Source organism: Thunnus maccoyii, chromosome 11 (genome assembly GCF_910596095.1).
Source record: "Thunnus maccoyii chromosome 11, fThuMac1.1, whole genome shotgun sequence".
In the NCBI taxonomy this organism is placed as follows: Eukaryota; Metazoa; Chordata; class Actinopteri; order Scombriformes; family Scombridae; genus Thunnus; species Thunnus maccoyii.
The window spans coordinates 15,524,232-15,543,258 of record NC_056543.1 but is presented as its reverse complement, the minus strand read 5'-3'; positions in this window follow the sequence as shown (position 1 = coordinate 15,543,258).

Genomic DNA, 19,027 nt, shown 5'->3' with positions numbered 1-19,027 from the left:
TGAGTTCAAGTCATGACCAGGTATTTTTTTGTTTGACGTCAACGTGTGCAGAAAGGACCCTGAGAAGCCAGTGTAAACTGCTCAGGACTGAAAAATAACTCTTGCCATTTCAATTTGACATTTTGAGAAGCCCTATCTACATGGCGGGCTACGTATTACTGAATCAACAGTCATTTAGCTATAGTAACCAATTTTTCCGCAGTTTAATTAAACATTTCCTATCTTTGTTTCTTTTAATGCTCACGACTTGATTTAGGTGACTTCTGGAGGGTATTTTTAACTTTTAAAACAGGCAAGGTGGGAAAGTGTATCTATTTAACAAGTGCAGTCTAGAAATAATGTAGAGATGGTGAAAATTAGATTTTTTTTCCCCATAGATACCAGACTGATATTTAAAAGCAGTATATGAAGCATCTGGAGACAATTTTAAATTAATCCATTTTGGGTGATTGTAGCTAACTTTAGGAGGCAATTTCTAGCTGAATTAAAGCAGATATTATTAATTCAATACTTATGCTAGCTAATTTTTTCACTAATATATTAAAATAATGCTGGTTTCTTCTAAGTCTGATATAAACCCAGTGAGTCAGTGAGTCCATAGTCATTTCTGTTTTGCAGCAATGACTACTGTGGCTACTTGCCCATGTTGCACTGTTGTCACACGACTTAACGGAGGAGAAATTAGCATGAAAGAGAAACAGAACAGGGAGTAATTACACATCTCGAATGCGAAGACTGTAGATATTCATTACTTAAAAAAAAAAAAAAAATCAAGCGTTCAGTGATACTATTTCCAGTATATGATCTGATACTGTCTGACTCTGGTCACGTCCACAAGATCAGGCTTCTGATTTGAGCAAATTATCCATGCTAGCGTTGCATCCCACAGCCTGAGAGACCGTGACAATGTCATCTCTTCCTGCTTTTTTCTTTCTAAGGGAATTGAGGGAATGAGGGGGGGGGGGGAATAAAACTAAAAAAGTAGTTGAGCACGAAAATATTGAAAGAGGAGGAGAAGTGGAGGATGCAAGATGAATGATAATGAGACATGGGAGGGAGAGTAAATGAGATAATGTTAAGGACGGTAAATAAAGGATGCATGGAAGGAGGAGAGGAGGATAACAGATAAGGGGAGCTCATTAAGGAATGGAACACAGCCTGCCTAGTTGTTTATTGGCTGACTGGCTCATTGTACTTAATCACTCCTGCCAAGGCATGCACATGTACAAACACACACACACACACACACACACTGCCGCATATGCACATGCATGCTTGCACGCACACTCACGTATTTCTGCATGTCTGCTGATACAAACACACGGTGCACATGTTCATGCATGCCTGCCTCATACTCAATACATGTATCTACACACACACACACACTCACTACACACTACTGCATGCCTCATAGCAACTTGAGTCATTTTCCTTGCGGCCCTCATCACTCTCTTTCTCTCACACTATTCCACTTTCCTCCTCTTGTCTTTTCACAGTTCCTTTCGCCTCCTTCTCATCCCCCTTTTCCTCATTTTTTCCCTTTATATACATATCTCATTGTCTTTCTTTCTCTTACTCCTTGCCCTTCCCCTGTTGGTCTTCTTCCTATATTCCCCAATTCCTTCGTCAACCCCCCACCACTCCTGCTCCTCTGTCTGGATGGGTTCCCTCTTATCTAACAACCTTGAGATGATCTTCACAGCATCATTGCTGCCGAGCATGTGAGGTCACAGCGTCTCCAGTTTCTCTTCTCCTCTTTTCTCATCTGCCTGCGCCTCGCTTGTTCCACTCCTCTCTCCTCTCCTCTCCTCTCCACTGCACTCTTATTTTTTGGCTCTCCTTCTTCCATCTAATCTGCCCTCCTCCACTCTCTGCCTCTCTGTATCCTTCTCTTTTTTCATAGCACACTCCATTTCTCTCCTCCTCTCCTATCATCTATTTCTACCTCATCTGGTCTCATCTTCTGACGTTTGATCCTCACTTCATCCTGCTGCTCCGTGCATCCCTTTTCTTTTGTTCTCCTCTCCTCTCCTCTCTTCTCCTCTCCTCTCCTCTCCAATTTCTCTCTTTCCCCATCCCCCTCCTCTCACTGCTGTCTCCCCTCCTCTTCTTGCCCAGCTCATTTACTTTCCTCCCCGCTCTCTTTCATCCCTGTTTTCTTCAGTCTCTCCTCAACTGAAAAGCTGTGGAAAGAGGTGATACAAGGTTCCTCTGTCGTGTGTGTGTACATGCTTGCTGTTGCACGTGTCTGGGTTTTTGAGTGTGGGTGTCTTGTTGTGGGGATGTTACACGCTTAAACTGTTTTTCAAGCAGCCGAGAGCCCCGCAGTGTTTTCGCTCTCTAATTAATTAAGCGTAGGATGCTTTAGTCTGTCTATTGCTCGTCTGTCTCACTTGCTTTCTGTCTGTTAACCATCTGTCTCTCTTTCACCTCTCAATTGCCATTATGGACCAGTCTGCCTACCTGTCCATACAACTGTGACATCTGTCTGTCTCACCGTCTGCTGTCTCGCCTGTCTAACCCTCATTTTATCTCTTTGTCTGTCTCTCTGATTGTACGCCAGACTTCTCTCTGTGGGAGAACGGCTATATGATTCAGTCTTCTCTGATGCCTCCTGCTTTTCATGAAAGAGCGTAAACAACAGCAGTAACTCAGTTGGTCCAGCTGAGGTCAGCATTGTTCCTGACAAATTAAAAGCAAGACAGAATGCCTTGAGGAGAGAGTTTATGGCAAAGTTTCACTTTTTAAAGACCCTAATGTGCTGTTTTTGTTTATTTTAGACCGTAATAATTGTGGGCACGCACTGGGGGCTGCTCCATAGAGGATAGAGAAAATGATTCTTCTCAGCTGTTTGAACTGTAGCTTTACAAAGTAGCTTGTAGGAGACTTATCCCACACATTTTAGTGAGCCATGTCCTCCTCTGCTTTGTGTGCCCCGAGCCTCCAGTGGTACATAACGGAACAGCTGAAAGCACAAGCTACATGTTTTATGAAGCAGTCACATCTGCTGATTATCAGAATGAATACAGCTACTACAACTATTAATGACAGTAAGAACAATCGTTCATTTATAAAACACAAGTAATTGTTAGAGTCAAGGGAATCGAACATATGGTATGTATACATTTTCACATAACATCATATAAACTGCACAGATGTAGTAATGACATTAGTGTTGCTACAAAATGTTTTATGCTCATAGTCCCTCTATGTTGATATAAAAACGGTCTCTTCGCTATTCTTTCTCTACGTAAGGAGGGATGGAGGTGAGTGTGTGTACCATTCTCAGGCTGTCCTGCCGCTAGACAGGATTGTTTGTGTGGTCGTACCATTCACACGGACCATCCCTGTCTAATCTGTGTGTGCTGCCCTCAAATAGAGAGAAAGCGATAGATGAAAATAGTGTGTGTGTGTGTGTGTGTGTGTGAGCATGTGTGTGAGTGTTATCATTGGCCCGTGATATCGCTCAGACAGGAAGGAAGTGTGGCTTTTCAGCACTGACTTTCCTCACTGCAGAAACTCTGACCAAGCACACACACTCTGAAACTCTCTCTCACACATACACACACACACACACACACACACACACACACACACACACACACACACACACTCACACAATGTAATGTAGGCCTGTTACCGGGGTGTGAACTTTCTGTGATTCTGTGAAGATAAAGTCAGATCACCTCACACCCTGCAGCCCTTGTTTGCTCCTATGCAGGTAGAAAACTGTAATTGTTTCTATTTACTTTCTGTCAGTTAAATTACTCACACAAGTTCTCGAGCTGCTGCTTTATACCACGATGTGCCCCCAAATAGTCTAGAAACTGGTCTAATTGGTATTGCATTGTGACCTTATGTGTAACACTAAAGCCCACTGTGCTCTAAGTTTATGCTGGCTGCTGGTGTTTGTTTAAGTATGCAGCACATCTCTGCATTCCCACTGGGCCTCATTTATTAATTTTTCAGTATGCTTACTACATTAAAATGAGCTGAATCACTGGGTGTAGTAAATTAATGCAGAAAAAAAAATCTCATTGTTATTGTTCATTTTTTATCCTGCCATGTTTTGCTGCTTCAGCCATTAGATATGTGACTTGTTCTAGTCAAGGTTCCTGCAGGGTTTTGCTTAAAAGCTTTATCTTGTACAGTATGTTCTTCCTCGTCCTCTCAGCCACACTGCTGGTGCTTGAGTTAGGTTTAACCATGTAGGTCTGTTATGTCTGAACGATATGTTATTTTGTGCATTTCTTGCTTTGATTTTTGAATAGTTTGATCAATGAGGATTCATTCTATGTAAAATCCTTTCAGAAAAGCTTAGTGGTAAATAAATAAACTTTACTTGACTTCACCGGGAACCCACATCATGCAGGCTGATTACGTGTTTTTACAGACTTATGTGTTAGATCTTCTATAAGTACTCATTTGTCCCTATATAACCATAGCCACACTGATCTGGGATGGCATTTTGAAAATCATAGCCAGCTCATTTCATGCATTTAATACATTCAGAGCACAGAGAAAATTGAGAGAGACAAATAGGATGTTTTAAAAGCTTATAGCCTGAACTGTCTTGATGCATTTCTTTGGATTATTGTTTTGGTTTTTACAGATTCTATATTCTGGATTAAAGCTACATTGCTCAGCACAGTCCAATCTGCCCTAAGATAAATGAATTTCATTTTGGGCATTAACTAGGTCAACTAACTCACACTCAGTGGATTTTAATCCATGATTCTGTTAGCTGCTTGTTTTAGTGGAAGGTTTTCTTGGATTTCTGCTGCAGCACTCAGGGTGTCTGCGAGCCTTAGTCTCATAGAATTAGTATCAGTATTACATTTATAGCCTCTTTGCTATCACATGCCTTGCTCTCAGCAAAAAGTTGTACTTCTGCCTTCAAACAGGTTCTGGAAAATTTGCTTTTTACTATCTTGGAACTACATGTTGTTAATTAACAATGCTCACCATATCTGTTTTGTCACCTTACAGCATTTGCTCATTATCCAGCCAGGATGGGGCACTGCTCTGGCCTCAATGGTTTCAGTGACAGGACTCCTTTAGACAAATTGCTCTGCTTATCCAGTCTGGTCATGTAGAGACAGATGAGACGAACAGAATCACTTAGCCAGCTAGCCAGGTACTGTACTGTCTGTGCACTGATTCACTCGACAGATGCACAGCCACAGTCCACCGAGACTCATGTATTCCTAATTTTATCTGGCCTGCTGCAGACCTGCGCACAGGCATCTACACTTCTGTGTACGTGCATGTAGTCGAGCGTGTGCATGTTTGTTCTTGAGCTTTTTGTGAGTACGTGTGTGTGCATGCTTGTGTCTGTTTCTCTCTTTCGGTGTGTGTGTGTGTGTGTATGTGTGTGTGGGGGGGTTATGTAAAGTACACCCAGGTGTCTCTCTGAGCTGTGATGTAACTCAGGTTACACAGCTGGGAGGGATAGATAACTACCAGGATTTGTGTGTGTCTGTGTGTGTGTGTGTGCGTAATTCTCTCGTTATACTCCACACCTGGATGTGTTCTTTGATAAGCTGATTATCTTTCAACGGGACTCCCATTTGACCTTGATGTAGTGAAAAGTTGTTTCAAGAAAATTGACTGGATATGCCTTAGCTGCTTGCTTCAGAGGCTTTGGGTATACCTGTCAGTGTTCAAACCATTAGCTGTGTCCTTATAGGCCTTTCAACGGATGGACCAAGTGCCAAAGCGAAAGTGTTCAGTGTCTGTCCCTGCATTATTTATTAGCTGTGTTGTAGAGACACAGATGCAGAGACAGTCAAAAAGTATTAGGTTCTTGTTCTTAATTAAGGTGACTTGGAAGAATCTGTAGCAATCGTAAAAGGAATCAATCCCACACCCACCAATGAGACAGTCAGTACAAACTCATGCTGTGCAGCCAAACATTGTTCAAACCCACAAAATTTTATTTTAATTTCTATTGAAGATCTCTAAATATACCAAATACCTAAGGCTGAATTTTGGAGAAACATGAATAAAATGATACACCAGACAACTAGATTTTGGAGTTTTGGGTCTGATTATTTCATACAGTGTAAACATCAAATTGTTGAAATGGAAAGTTGGAACAAGCTGATGCAAATGTGATCCTGTTGTACGGAAAACAAGTATTTTTCCAACCTTAAAGCTACTTAAAGGGGAATTGAAAGGGAAATGGATGTTAAGGGGTTAAAATGGTGGTACTGTATCTTCTTTAGCTCTGTTTTCATGTAATGTTAAGTCCTCACAAATTCTCCTTCATTTTCCCTTAATCTCATGCTGTTTTTCATTAAGGTTAAAATGGTTAGGAAATGAAAAATGAAATAATTTGGTTAGACTAATAAGATACAACCAGTGTTTCTTGATGGAATTAGGCATTTTGGCAGCTCCAAAAGGCATCAAAAGTTTAAATGTGGTGCATTTAATCACCCCAAAACACCATGCCAGTAAACTGTTCACCTCTCAGATTTTAATATCTTCTTCTTGGTGTAAGGAAGAAATGAGAAAAATGTTTTTCCAGCAGCTTCAGCTGTTGTCGGTGGATGCAGCTTTGTTGACATTGCTAGGAGCAATTTTGTATTCTGCTCTCCAGTTTTGATGGTTATGCTGATATGACTTCCTACCAGAGTGAACATACCCGGCAGAAGAATACTAATAATTTTAACAGCATGCACTTTCTCAATTAGAGAGAAGGTGTCTATTGTTGCTCCATTTTGTGGTTTAGGCAGATAAGACAAGTGTATTATTGTCTAGTGAAACCATCTGAAACCTCTGCAATACTTATAACTTATTCAAAACACACTCTTGCACGCTTATCTGCAAGTGTGTGTGTTTCAGGCTGAAAGACATTGTGGAAAAGGCAAATTTGACAAGCATTTATTTTTATTTACTGTTTAGGCTGAGTGGATATATATGTGGATGCAACAGAGGGGAGATAAAGATACAAAGTGATTCATGCAGAACAGAAGGAAAAGCGACTGAAAACTGAAAAAAAAAAGCCAGATAATGACTTTCTGAGTTTTTGTTCCACTCTGTGTGCATGTGTGTGCGTTTGTTTATTACAGATGTAATTGTATCTTTACAGATGTCAAAGGTCAAACCCTTTTGGCCTCTCTTGCAAGGGGTCAAACTCATATTCTCTTCTTCTTTGATGTTAAGTCCCCCCACCCCACCTCCCCCTCCTTCACTTCTTCCTGTTACCTCTGCCACAGCACACGAGGAGAATGGCAATTTTTCATCTGCCATCTCGCTGCCCTCCTCGCTCCCTGTGACTGTTTTGTGCTCTCTTCTCCACTTCTTTCTGTCTGGCTTGCCTGCTTTATTGTGTGCTCTCTCTGTCTCTCTCTCTCTCTCTCTCCCCTTCACCTTACCCCTCCTATCTCTTTAACCAGACAGTTTCACAGAACCAATATTTTCTGCTCTGAATGTCCATCTGTCACAGTCCCGGTTTGCTTTGAAGGAATGTCGGTCTCTTCCGCTGTCTCTCTGCCTTTGTGAATAGAGCGAATAGCTCATTTTGTAGAACTTCTAGAGAACTCAGATCACTGTTGTATAAACAGTGCTGCTGGGGGTGAATGTCTGCTGTCTGTCCAACAACAAGTGTCCTTGTCTGTTTCTCTCAGAAGGAGCAGATTGTTTAACCATTGCACAGTGGAGGTTACTTCCCCACGGCCAATTGTTTTACAATTCACAAACTCAAAATCACTTCAAACAACCACCCCGCTCTCTTATCTTGTTTTATCTCTCTTTTTGCTCTTTGTATGCTTTTTGCCCCCTCCCTCCCACCCTGTCCTGCACACATTCACCCACCCACACGCACACTGGCGACCTGTGCTGCCAAACCTGATGGATTCCCTATTAAAGCATCGTCTGAGCCAACAGATACATTGCAGGTGTGTCAAGGCCAGCAGCGACAAGGCCATGGGCGTCAAACAGGTGTGTGTATGTAAGAAAAAATGTTTGTAAGTGTGTAACTGTGGGTGTATGTGTGTAGCACAGTCAGTCTGGGGGTGTGTTTGACTGGAGGCTGTATTTTAGTTTTAGCTCTGACATTAGTGACTCTCAAAGTGCCCCTCAAAGTACAAACTACCACCTCTGAACCTAATAAATCCCTAAGGTAGCTTCTGTGTGCAGCTTATGTGTCCATGCATGCATGTGCCTTTTTGCAAAAGTGTATGTGCGCGCATGTGTGTGTTCGCATGAAAGAAAAAAAATCTGTATGTTAAAATCATTAAGTTTCGGTTTAATGTTTCCAAGTTACCATGGGTGAAACTTTCTATCTTTACCGATAAAAAAAAGATTTTACATAACCTCTTTTTTTGGTTGTGTGTGTGCACTGGAATAGCCATGAGTCTGGGAATGTAACTGTTATTTCAGCCAAAGAGCATCATGTAACTCCGGATTTGTACTCCTCAGATAGAAAGAGTTGTCTCCTTTTGTGTGTAACTCTGCATTCATACTCATGGGTGGTTTGATATCCGCTGGCTGGGGAAACACTTAGACAAACAACACGCTCTGCAGGAAAGGAAGGTTTGTCTCAGGAATCAATGGCCTGCTTAGAATAATCATCCTTCATCTGAGTTTCATCTTCAGCAAGGCAGAATTTAAACCCAAGTTGCAATGTGCTCTGTCAGGAAGAATGTTACTGCAATATTTTAGCTCCAAGAGACAAAAATTGCTTTTGGATACACACACACATACACACACATTAAAATAGATCAGGATGATGAGACTCTGTATCATGGTTCTGCAGACAGGCTTCTTCTCCTTCTCCATAAACTGCTCTCATCACCACAGGAATAAATTATATATAGGATCAATAATTTATAGTAATATCAAACATCAAGCATTGTAGAATTATGCTTGTTAACATTATTGACATCAGTTAAATGTAATTACAGTTGGATAAAATGTCTATATTCCAAAAGGTCCATCTTACCCAGTATCTCCTCTAAAAGTTTTAAAAGCAGGGAAACTTTTAGGTTTTTAATTAAAATGTGAAACTGAACACACAGAGTGAGATCTTAGGTCTATCTTCATTCATTCACCATTTTTCTTTTTGCTTTTTGGGCACCACAGAACCAGTTCTCATTTTTATTCTTATGGCAGCTCTTTGACTTATGATTTATGGAATGACTGTGCCTGTAACCTTGGCCTGGTTTATTGTACATCAACATTTCTCCAGATGACTTCCTCCACCATTCAGCCCTTCAGGAACTGAGCTTGAATATGGTTGAAAGCAAGAAGTAGAATTTGCACATTGACAGTAAAACCTAAGATGCAGTCAAGCATACAGTCTTACATATATTATGATTAGGTAGTGGTGCACATTGCTGCACATACATATTGTATCAGTAGTTTTCTGAAGCAGCCGTCTCTGTCCATTTCTGGCTGAACACCACACCTGGCTGGTCGGTAGTTTGTCTTTGGTACTGCTAGCGTTTGCAGTTATGGACCCTTTTGCTTCAGAAAACACTTTATGCATCTCCTGGGTGCTATATTTTTAAAATTACTTTGTAAAGCATGTGTTTATGCAATTCATTTTATTATTTTTAATGTAACATTGGTTTTACCTTTTTTTGTTTTTTGTTCAATGTTGTGGTGCCATCTTTTTAAAATAGTTTTTAACAATAATTCCCTGGTATATTATCTGTTTTTATATGGAAGTGAAAGCTCTTTAAAAGCACCAAACAAAGTTGACAATTACAATTTTTGGAGGCGCACCAATAAAAAGGAAATATTTCAGACACAATCATCAATATAAAAAATGTTTTTTGCACTAATAATAAAAAAGAAAATTATAAAACTCAAAAGTGATGAACAATCGCCAGTTAAGACCTGTACCTAGTGTTCATTCTGCTCATGAAAAATGAACTATCTCTGGCGTAGACAGACCCTGACTCATGTGTGATGGACTTCCTCCATTACAGTATGGCTGTTTCAGGTCGAAGGGGGGTGAGGAGTGAAAGGTGATGACAAAGGAAAGGCGATCAATCTGATTACTGTCCACCCAATTGGACCTCTGTCTGTCTCTGCTGTGCAGTATATTTGCAAGTGCAGTTGTGCATGTTGACATGCACCACAGGTCATGTCTCTTATTATAGGCCTCCAAAGAAAAAAAAAAGAAAAACTGATTCATTTTTCCAGGGTGGTATCATAATCCACCCATATTTTTCTCAGAGCATTACTGGTAATTAAAAATAAATTGGCCAGTTTGCTCTGGCCCTGAATTTAGTGTGACAAGGAAGTGTGCATTGGATCAGATGTTGGCTTCAGGCAGTAATCCCTCATGAGATCTTTTTTTCTTTAATTATTTCCACATAACTATTAAATTGAACTTAAACTGCATGAAATTTTTAACCTCTTTTCCAAATTAAAAAAAAAAGCAGCAGAGAGGGAAAGAAGAGAAATATTAGTTAATTTGACCTCAGAGTGTGTGTGTGGACATGTATGTGTGTTGGAGCAGGCCTGGGTATTAATCTGAACTGGATACTTGGCTCTGTCTCGCCCTGCAGCTCAGGCGTTGCTCCAGAGTAGCTCAGAGTCCAACAAATCTGTGCTGCAATTTTATTCACCATCACATGGCACAGGGTGTGTCCCATAGTCTCCATTGTGAGAATACAGTGTTATCTAATTTTTCTTTATTCATTTTCTTCTGTAAAATAAATATAAAAATATAACTATAATGTAGGATATGTGGCATCATCTTATGACGTATAACACAAATGGCTGTCAACCACGGGGATATTGTTGCTGGTCATCAGCTGTTTAATATTATTAATCGTTTTTCATGGCATTTGGTTAAATAGATCAGATTGAAGAGGAAGAGAAAATAATTTTCTCTGGACTCCATGTGCTTCATATTTGTAGAAGAAAGACACAACCAAACCAAACCAAACCAGGCCAAGTCAGGCCATACCAGGAGCAGGCAAACAGGATTAAGCCGGAGGGTTTTGTTTGTGCATGTGTTGGCATGTCCATATTGTGTGCAGAAAATGCAGAAAGATTAGCATGTGGGAGTGAGTCTCTTTGTACCCAAAAGTGTTTGCATATTTCCATTTCCGTGTGTGTGCATATCGTACCTGGTTCTTCTGGTGTAAAAGTGTTTCCATGTGTCAGTAGTTATTATTCTGTAGGTGGTCACACAGAGGGCAGAGGGGATGTTTAATACCTGTGCAGCTGTCTGTGTGTGTGTGTGTGTGTGTGTGTGTGTGTGTGTGTGTTGGTCAGTGGATCAAGGATGTGTGCATGCGATAGTACTTGTATAACTTACCTCACTAACTTTTGATTCGTTATGTGTTGATTGTAATTTTGTGTCTGTTTGTGTTTGTCCTGTTTTCCAGGTGTGTGTTTCAGGTGTGTGAGCTTGTATAATGTGTGTTTGTGTGTGTGTGTGTGTGTGTGTGCTTCCAGGCCAGGAAAATGGTCTACAGTGTTGGTACCTGGCGATCAGTGATCCGTGTTATTGTTACCGGCAGCAATGGACAAACAGCTGAACACTGGACTCATTCATACTGACCAAGAGTTGGCTGACCAAGTGAGAGGTGTGAATTCACTCACTTGCAGTATTATTTCTATATACTGATGCAGTAATGCAGACACAGGAGACTGTTAACATTTCCAGGCAAAATAAAAAAAAATGTGTCTCATATATCACATTTCAATAAAGCGTAGACTTTATTTAAATAGTTTTTGTATTACGGTGCCTAACGGCTGTGGTCTGTTTACTCATCATTACTCATTTTTCTGTTCTTTCTGTACATTTGCCTCTTTTATGCTCGCCTTTATTTTTAGTTTTTCATTCATTATTTCACTCTGATTCTTTTCTGCTCTCACAGCCACAAAACAGGCCTCATATCTGATTTATAAGCCTTTTAGCAGCACAGATCTTTCTTTGGCTGTCCAAACAGACACAACTTGATTTCCTTCCAGTTTAAGAAGCCAAAAGATTATCAGATCTGTGTCACATCTTAACTTTACTTTGTTCCAGTCACAACACAAGTGCTGATTTTATCATGGTGGCAAAAAAAAGCTGGTCAGATTCTAGACCGGTTGAGTGACTGAAGATAGTTACATAACCACAACTAAAGTCCGGTGTTTTAGACATCCTCCCCTTGGCGGTCGTCATAGCAACATGGATTTAGATAGAGAGAGGCCCTTACATTTTCAATGATTTTACCATCCTGGGACATGGATGTGTGTGTGTGTGTGTGTCAGTTGGATTGATGTTCCTCTGGTTTTCTAGCAGACAGGCGGAAAGCAGATTAAACTCCCTCTACAGCTGGAAATCTACACTTTTCACTTCTTGATGAATGTTCCATGTGTATTTAATTTTTATTCAATCAACAAGGAACTGATGATGTTTATTTGAATTTTCCAACTGTCTTATCCCTGTTTAGCCTTCAAATAGCTACATTAACAGTTACTTTTAGTGTTCATTGCTCCTTTCAGGTAACTAATGTTTTTTGAAACCAATGCAGAATGCAGAATTCGATGAGTAGTGTAGACATTTTAAACATGTGATCAGGTAACAGTAAGACATTTTAGCAGTGGCATTTCAAAAGTATCCTTCCAGAGCCTGCGCTAAAAGCAGTCAGAAGGCTTTTGATGGTCTGGTCGTGAATGTGCTGCTTGTTTGACAGAGTGGACGTTCCTATCGGAGGCATTAGTTAGATCTAAACATGCTCTCGCCACGGGGAGTTTTCCGCTGCTTTCTCAAAGGTCATTCTTTGAGAACAGATTGGAGGGAAGTGTGCTCTTTATCAGAGGGGCAGGAGACTGTGACTCAGTGGACGCAGAGCTTTGATGATCTCATAAAACCGAGAGCAAAATCTGTTGAAGATTACTCAAATGTATTACGTTTCATTAATCAATTAGGGTCACATCTTGGATTTGACGCAAACACACCACTAAGGCTAAAGGTTCAAATCCTTCTCACCACCCACAGTGAATGCATGCACACTCACCACAAGCAAAGAAATGTATATATTTCTTTACATTACAGTACTCAGAGTGTCTCATCAGGGATCAGAAACATATTTTGGTATTTTTGTTTCATTCAGTTATTTGGAAAAAGTAGAGCAGGTGCAGGGTATTAAGAGTTTTTCCAGAGGTTTTATTGTCTGTTCCCAACATTTTAGCTTGAGTGCATAACCTCTAGATCCTCTTTTCTGTAACTGTTCAGCACATGGCATTCAGTGGACTATCTCAATATCCGTAACCTTAATCTTCTCAGGTGTATTTCTGTTATGCTGGTGCTGGTGTTTTCACTCTCTCTGGATCACGCTCAGATGAGAAAATCGACACCATTCTCATGTCTGTACAGTACCAGCTACCAGTAGCAGCTGGTTTCCATAAATCATAATCATAGTCTGTGAATGGTAACTTTACAACAAAAATAGTCAGTCCTCATCTTTGTAGCTGCTTGGTCCTCCATAGTCTGACTGGTAGCATTAGGAACTTTAACCTGCATGGTACATCTCAGTCCTCTACACATGCTTCACTCTCTTTGAAGGTACAAAGAAGAGAGGGGTAATTTAAAGAAATGACCAGAAAAGATGTATTTGAAAAGGTTGAAGTAGCAGCTTCCTGCAAAGCATGTCTACCTCCGCTACATTTACCCAGACTGATGTCATTTACACTACTTTTCTGAAATGAGAAAGAGGAAGATCAAAAGGTAGAAACCCAGATCATTTATGAATGACAATAAGTGACTGCTACATCCATATATACTCTGAGTGGTTTGCAGTTTTGTCAAATATTCAAGAAGGAAGGAATCCAGTTTATATTGATGGATCAAATTAGACTGTTGTCAATATGTTGGTCAAGAAAACTCTGTTGCCTGCTATCTATAATGTTATTTATGTTGATTCTGCTTAAACCATGTAACTAAAAATATGAGCCACTTTTAACAGCCTTACTAATCATCAGTGATTCTGTAAAATCTTTCAAGATATGGCATGTGGCTCTGGAGGCAGTAGCCTAAACATTTTATGAGGTGATGTGATTATCATATAGCTTGAAATAGCTTAAATGTATTATCCTTGTGATTGTGTCCCCATGTCAAGAACAGCAGTGTGTTTCAACAAGCAGTTTCTTACTGTACATTTTGTTTCCAAATAATCATCAGCACAAGTGTGATCCAGATCCTGGATTCCTTGAACAAAACCTCTCTGTCTATTTACATGTTTGTGGTCAAGCCTTAGCTACCAGCTTTCCACCACATAAGAGAGAGGAGATCTGTGGGAAATCCTGGAGAATTTCCTGTTTGTGGCGTTTCCTTTGCACTACCAAAACATCAGCAGCCTGGCCGTCTGTCTTCTGCAGGTCTCTAAATGTGTCCAGTGGGTGCTTGATGCATTATGTGTGTGTGTTTGTGTGTGTGTGTGCACATGTCTTAAATGTACACACTCTCATTACCTATAGATGTGTCTGTACGCTTGTGGATATATGAGTACCTCTGTGTGTGTGTGTCTGTGTGTCTGTGTGTCTGTGTGTGTTTTATAGAGGTTTCTGGGTTTACTCTGCCTTTCATTTAGTGTTTGGCTGTTTCTCTCTCATTGTAAAATCTATACAGTAACTGGATACACATGTTATTCAATCTCTCTGGGGAAAAAGAGTTGGAGGAGAGTTGTGTACCCAGTCTCAGCACAACTGCCAGACAATCTTAACCAAACAAATTATAACCAAAGAATCATTGGGAATCTGCAACTTCAGTGGTGTTTAAGAATTAACCATCAATACCAAGTGGCATTATTTGGTCCTGCTGAGCTACCAGAAACAGCAGAGGGCACTGAGACTGTGGACATAGACAAACCCGGCAAGAGAGAACAGACTGTCAATTCTGTGAACAACATGAGGTAGAGACGGCCTGTATGAAGGCAAAAGAGCCAAGATGTTAAATATCAAGAGTTCACCACACTCTGATCTGACTAAACAAAATCTAATCTTTACTTGAAAAAAAAGGAGAAGCAACAAAATATGTCACAGCAAGTCACAGCCTGAGAAAATTTGTACAACAATGTTAAACTGTTCTGAACTCCTCCAAAACCTGGCTCCACTTATAAATATTTATTTGCTCTCTTTTACTCTTTGGTTTATCACCAAAGTTTCTGTTTACATTCAGTGTTGTGCACCAAAACGAGCATATCCTTGAAGTGTTGAATGCATTTCCTTCCTCATAAACATCTGCTAAGCTGATATTTAAAAAATGAATGAATGAAACCTGCATCATTGACGTCTGTGGTTACTTACTAGCAGTCCTCTTCTTCCCTGCCTTTTCTAGCCATTTCTAGCGCATTTCTGCATTTCTTGGTGTGTTACCGTCACCTAGATCAGTAGAATAGTGTGTAACTAGTGGTAAGAAAAAAAACCAAAAATGCTTTTTTTTATTGTTTTATCATATTAACATTATTCTTCTTCTAATGATTTGTTTGTACAGTTGTACAGTTGAACTGTTTTTTTCTTTCATTGTAGTTTACTACATACATTGTATGTAGTACCTCAATGTAGTCATAGAGTGTATAGGCTATATGGAAGTGTTGTTTAAATATTATTTACTTAATATTTCACTTAATCATGAATTACCATGTAAAAAGGAAATTGAATTTGAGAGAGAGACAAAGAAAGAGAATATACATGTGGAAAAAGCTGGATCAAAAAAAGGATGACATAGAAAAGAGAGACAAGCTATGACCTGGAAGTGACATTCTTCTGTCTCGTCTCCCTACATTCTCAGTCTCTTCATCTCTGTTACTCTTTATCTCTCCCCTGTTTTTTTTCTCCATCTCCTCCCCTCCATCTTACTATTCTTGAGGACTGAGTGTTACATTGTCCTTTAATGTTGTGAATAAGAAAGAGGGGTGGAAGGATGAAAGAGAGAAGATGTTCCATTCCATCAGGATTAGGCTGCTTCATCTCACAGCAGACACAAATGCACTGCCCTGCCCTGCACACATGCACGCACGCACACATGCACGTGCACACACATGCATGCAAACACACAGATACACACACACACACACACACACACACGCACACACATAGTCAGAGTCAGTCAGTATGAATGTTGCCAGAAGTAAGGAACAGAGCATCAGATGTGATGTGATTATTACTGGATAAGGATAATCCTGCATGTGTGTGCGCTAATGCTCATAGGCATGGGACTGCATGTGTTAATGTGTGTGAGAGTGTGTGCGCTGAACCATGTGTAAATGTCCAAAACCCTGCGGAAGATAGCGTTAATCCCTCTAAAGACTTACATAGACCTTACTTTTCATCCTTCTTTTCAAGCTTCTCATCCTTTTAAACTTTCTCTCATGCTCGCGTCCTTCTTCCAGTCCTTGGTTTTTCTCTTGCATGTCGTCCAAATCCACTTCCCTCTCAATGGGTTGCCGGCATCAGACGATCTCAGCATTGCTGCGCTGTAGGCTTTGGCTACAAAATCCCCTGTCACATTTGATGATTTGACACAGATATTAGCCTAACCAGAATACCACGGAGCATAAACCCTTCAAACATGATTCAAAAGCACTCATTTGAACTCCAATTATGGGTATATTTATATATTAAAGGACCTTTGCTATGTTTTTCTCCCATCATCAGTCCCTCTCCCTCTCTCTGTCTGTGGTTGGTTGTCTGAAGCACCCTGCCTAGCCGCTGCTTATTATCTTTAGCCCAAAGAAGTATAACAATGTTGAGCAGAACTCAAATTGAATTGAAGTTTTTTCTCTATATCAGCGATTCACTGTTGGCTTGCTCAGCTGTCCTTTCGGGATTTTTGTTAAAATAAATATCCAACAAAATGTTTGCACCCACCTGAACATTTAATTGCAACATTTTCAGTATTTTTCTTTCTCCCAAGTTTAGAGGATGTAGGCCAAGTACATTTGATTTGCTGGTTCTTGTTCAAGAAAACATTTATTTGTTCCTCTAGCCCTGGAATTTAGTTGTTTTGCCAAAATGTGCCTCAGCACCAAAAATGCTGAGAACCCCTGGTTTGAATGGTTTGTTTTTATATGGTTTGTATTACAATTTCTACACTTATCAATCTATATTTACTTTGTTGGTCTGTTGGTTTCCTGTTTTGGTGGGTTGGTGATACAAAGTGTGCTGTGTCAATGGATGTGTGTATTTGTGTGTGTGTCATGCTGATCATTTTACACCACAATGCTGAGAAACTCTTCTCTTCACTCCAGCTGGTCAAAGTTTACACAGTTTTCCCTCCACCTACACACACACACACACACACACACAACCATTGTGTTCACTGACATTTCACACACACACACACACACATACACACACTCTGCCTTCAAATGCAGCGTCTTTTCAGGGAAGAGCCGACGGCAGAAAGGTAGAAGATCAGTGATGATCAAAGGTCCTGAGACAGCATAGAGGATGTTTAAACAGAGCCAGTAAAAAATTAATTTAGCAAGGTTAAACTACAAAGCCATGATACTCTGTCTTGACTTCTTCAGATATGCTCTTTGTTACATTACTACTGTGAGATGTCTGACAAAAACGCTGTCAGGTATAGAATAAGGTTAGTTGGGAATGGCTGTCGGGCAGATTCTAAGTAAGACCATGTCCACACCAGTGTGGATAAATCTGGAAGTGTTGTTTATGTGTTAAAAAAAAAGTCCACACAATTTCTCTTCAAATCTCTCTCCAAAAAAATGCCATCTGTATTAAAATGTCAGAATTACAGAGAGCTTGAGGCACTCCAACATACTTGAGAAAACACAAGAAAATAGAAACAAGACTAAGGGCTCAGTAGCAAACCGTGGCCCTGGACACTGGGCCTTCAATAGAACCACATGTGGCAATAAAAAAATCAAACATACCAATAAAAATAATAACCCGAGCCCTGTCACATGGAAGTTCAGCATATTAAAGGTTTCTTTGGCCTGACTGGCTTTGTAACACACAAAGGTGATTCTGGAAAACCAGCCACACAAAGCTGGCTATCATGACATTGCTAAATTTCAATATGACATGTAAATGACTAAGCCTATGTTATTTTGTGAAATATATGGAATAAGCAAATCACATTGACTTATTTCATGTATTTGTTTAGCTAGAATGAAAGTAAAATGTCTAGAATAATCATTGTTCAACAACGAAAGATGGATCCAATGCTAATCGAAGGTTTATGTGTCTGTTTGAGGTTAGACACACTTGAATTTCAATATAGATTTATGTAATATCTTTCTGCCAGAAGTAAAGGCAGCAATACCATACAAACAAGTTAATTGTCGATATCAGATGTCTCATACTGACCAGCCAACACCCCCTGAGGTGAATTGGGAAAAGGTACAAGCTCTTTGTAAGCTTTGTTCAGCCATTTTTCACTGGCCTTAATTAATCATTATTAATTATTGCCATTTCATGTCCATGGCAATAAAACTAGAGAGGCAAATTGTAGGTTTACAGTATACTTCTTACAACTTTCATAGGAAACTGTGATTATCAAATGATTAAAATGATAAAACAAATTTGTTTATTTCTCACCAAAATGTGTCTTGACTGCAGGCTGTTTATAGGAAAATGAATGACAAATTGATCCATTTCATACTGACTTCTGTGCCTGAACACGGCAATAACCAACATAAATTCAAGCACAGTAAAAAATAAGACACAAAATTGAACAAAAGTCAACCTAAAATCAGAATTACAGGTTTAATTATACAAAGAAATGCCCACAGATTGACAATTCTCACAATGAGACCAGTTAACAACCAGCAACTTGTGCCCATGAAGCAATCAACAACGACTTTCTGCTTCCTTATGGAAAGTAAAGCTATCATGGAGAGTTTGGAATTAGCATATATCTTCAGAAACATCTTCAACCAAATATACTGCAATGTTCTTGTCAAATTTTGCCCAGAATAAGACAACACGTAAATTTGTGTTTCTCATTTGGCAGAGAAATGGAGCTGGGAGTTACTGGGTTAGTGAGTTAACGTTCGTTGTTGTAGTGTCGTCTCTTTTTTCCCCTCGCTCAGAAACTGACCAGTTT